The following is a 3,728-nucleotide window of genomic DNA, read 5'->3' as shown; positions in this document are numbered from 1 at the left end:
AATGTGCTGGGCAGTTTGTTATTAACCTAATAAATGACAACATGCCACATTTGTTTTTGTTTTTTCTAATGATATATGATGTAATAAATTTGTATTTTAATTGATTTTCTTATATTTAGTCTAAATCTTCAGGAAATATTATTGGTAAATCAAAAACTGCGGTTATGATGACCGTCCGAATAACTGCAAAAAACCACCCCTTTCACCAGGCTGGCTACGGGCCTGGATATGTGAAATTGTGCAAGCGAGCAACGACGCGTTTCATATTTATTTGTATGCACTATTTAGACGCAGGCTAATGACGTAATCTGAGTGCACCAAAACATTGTGCCGTGAAGCGTCAGTGCACCAGTGCAGCCCAGTGTACTTAGCGAGTCATTTTCATTATTTCCAAATATGTGATAAAAGAAAAGTCGATTCTGTGAGATCAACACGTAAATCGACATATTAGCGTGACATGCAGGTAATGCATTAGATCAAAGACAATGGCAGCATCCATCATCTTTATTATAAGAGAGATGATGACCTGTTTCGTTTAAAGCGAACAATAAGAGAATTACTTCATTTTATTGAATTGTAATTGGTACGAATGCATTTCACGTGATCAGAGTCTCAGAGAATCTCCACATGAGAGGTGGCGGCGGCCTTTCAAACATCGGCATTGTTGCCACCCAGAGATATGGGTCGAGTCTGTCTGTATCCTCACTGCAACAATACAAAGATACTGTACGCTTTCCTCAGTGACCGTGTCAGAGCTCGACTTTGCTCGCAGGTGGTTGGCTTGTGGTTAAATGCGTCCACGTTTGGGAAGTATGCCTGTAGCTTGCATTTTAAACCCGAATGCTATGTCAATTTTGGACTTGTCAACTCCGGTTATGGCGGTCGCCTTGTCCTAAAACAAGACGCAGTGTCAACTCCAGTCACACCAGCTCCTTGATTTTTACCCAGTCAACAGCTTCTGGTAAGTGCTGTTTTATATTTTAGAATTGTATTTACGATTTATTTCACTGTCCTCCCACCTCTCCACGCCCACTGTGGGCTTAACAGACAGCTGTGATTGAGGTGTTAAGTTGGTTTTATATTCACACATGGAGACATTCTTCATAATAATATAATTTCAAAAAAGTTTTATTTGCAATTTCTTAATAGGGAAATCATATTAGCAGCCAATGACTATTAAAGTACTTCACATTAGCATAAATGGTGCTAATGTTGTTTTGAAGTCATACTTGCATGCCAATTCAGACTGAACATTCAAGGTAGCGTGGTAAACAATATACAGACCGTTAAATGAACGAATGTGTGGATATGAAACTAACTTTACCTCAACACAGTAGTCCTGAAATCATATTGAGGTAAAGTTTGTTTTATATTCACACACTGAGACATTCTTCTTAATAATAAAATTTCAGAAAAGTATTATTTGCAAATTCTAAATAGGGAACTCATATTAGCAGCCAATGACTATTAAAGTACAACATTGTCCACTTAACAGTCAATTAAATAGTGCAAATGTCATACTTGCATGCCAATTCAGACTGAACATTCAAGGTAGCGTGGTAAACAATATACAGACCGTTAAATGAACGAATGTGTGGATATGAAACTAACTTTACCTCAACACAGTAGTCCTGAAATCATATTGAGGTAAAGTTTGTTTTATATTCACACACTGAGACATTCTTCTTAATAATAAAATTTCAGAAAAGTATTATTTGCAAATTCTAAATAGGGAACTCATATTAGCAGCCAATGACTATTAAAGTACAACATTGTCCACTTAACAGTTAATTAAATAGTGCAAATGTTGTTTGAAGTCATACTTGCATGCTAATTCAGACTGAATATCCAGAGCATGGTAAACAATATAGGGGCCGTTAAAGTGATGAATGCGAATACAGGGTTTCTGCAGGGTCTTAAATCTCAAAAACCACATTTTAGGCCTCAAAAAGTCTTAAATTTACTGAAATATTGTGATGTGGGTCTTAAATCTTTTTTTAAACCGGTCTTAATTTTCCTTTGTTCATGTATAGCTACTCAATCTGACCAAAACCCATACAATCACTAACAATTCATCTCAAGACTTAAATTTTTTTATTTAAAAAGGTAATTTTCAACTTTATTTATCATAATGGTTTAATTATTGTCCTGACAATACATTTGTTTAAAAGTTATCCATGTATTTACTGCTGAGGATACTGACCCGGACAGATTGTTGTGCAGAGATTTAGTTTATTATAGTTTTTAAAGCTTTTAAAACATTTGTTCATTTTTTTTTTTCAAGTTTATGTTGGAAAAAAAATTTATGGATACAGGTAGAGCTTGCTTGTTTTTATACAATATTTAAATGTTTTGCCAAGGAATAAAGTCTAAAATATATTTTTTAATATAATTAATGTATTATTGTATTATTACATGTATTAACTTATAATAATTGTTTTTGATAGGGCAAATAAAAATCTTTTCCATCTGGGCCATTTGAAAAAAATCCTTATCCTTTAGCCCTTCATGAGTCTAAAATTTCATTCATAAGGGTCTTAAAAATGTCTTAAATTTAACTCGGTGAAACCTGCAGAATCCCTGGAATATAAAACCACCTTACAGCATACAGCAGTTGAAATCATATTGAGGTAAAGTTGGTTTTATGTTCACACATTCTGACTTTCTCCTTAATAATATAATTTCAGAAAAGTATTATTTGCAAATTCTAAATGGGGAATTCATTTTAGCAGCCAATGATTAGTATTAAAGTACAACATTGTCCACTTCACAATCAATTAAATAGTGCTAATGTTGTGTTGAAGTCATACTGCATGCTAATTCAGATCGAATATTTAAAGTAGGGTGGTAAAGAGACATTCTAAAACGCTTAATGTACTTAAACATCAACCAGAGAAACCTAAATTTCTGTCAAACTTTACTTGTAATTAACCCTAACTTCTGTAAAAAGAACGAGTCCCAATTCCATAGACAAATGTGAAAAACTTCACGTTAAGCGTTTTCAATTTCATAGAAATTAGATTTTCTCAGCTTGTTGTAAAGGTACATTAAGCCATGTTAAGCTTTTTCCTTATAATAGACTTTAATGGGGAGAAAACACTTAATGTGATGTTTTACACTTTGTCTGTGGAATTGGGACTCTTTTTTTTTTTACAGTAGTTAGGGTTATTTATAGAAGTTTGACAGAAATGTAGGATTCTGGTTGATGTTTAGGTACATTAAGCCACGTTAAGCTTTTTTCTCATTGTTTTAGAATGTCCCGTGGTAAACCTTACACAGACCGTTAAATGAATGAATAAATGTGCGAATATAAAACCAACTTTCCCTCAATACAGCAGTGCTGAAATAATGGCTGAGATTCAGGAGTTTTACAACCCATCTTTAAAATGAAGTGCTCTTTTGTTTGGTTTGCTTACTGTGCCGGGCTCAGTTTGACTCAGATTCAATTTCAAACTGCTGAAAACTGATTAAACTATTCTTGAAATTTTGTGACCTCATCCATAGGGTTATGAATGTGCATGCAAAATTTCAACACAACCTGTTTCTGCGTTGAAGTTGGTTTTATATTATATTTTATATTCGTTCAGTGATCACTTGTGACACGATCCCTATATTGTTTACCGCACTACCTTGAATATTCTGTCAGAAATAGCATGCAAGTATGTCTTCAAAACAACATTAGCACTATTTAATTGACTTAACAATGTTGTAGTTTGATGGTCTTTGGG

The 3,728-nt window shown here is 33.9% G+C and overlaps 1 protein-coding gene across 3 annotated transcripts in view; it reads left to right on the top strand.

Moving 5' to 3' along the window:
- Nucleotides 1-343: 343 nt before the first annotated feature.
- Nucleotides 344-3,728, top strand: part of sp3b (Sp3b transcription factor) — a 21,476-nt gene continuing 18,091 nt past the window's right edge. For 2 of the 3 annotated variants that reach the window (XM_056459569.1, XM_056459567.1), the window contains exon 1: nt 345-961. The gene's annotated coding sequence lies outside the window, so the exon portion shown is untranslated. Of the gene's footprint in view, nt 962-3,728 lie in introns of all 3 variants that reach the window. The other variant, XM_056459568.1, reaches the window with a different exon arrangement.

This window comes from Danio aesculapii, chromosome 6 (assembly GCF_903798145.1).
Source record: "Danio aesculapii chromosome 6, fDanAes4.1, whole genome shotgun sequence".
Lineage (NCBI taxonomy): Eukaryota > Metazoa > Chordata > Actinopteri > Cypriniformes > Danionidae > Danio > Danio aesculapii.
Note: the sequence above shows the minus strand (reverse complement) of the source record. Positions and strands in the feature narration are given on the sequence as shown.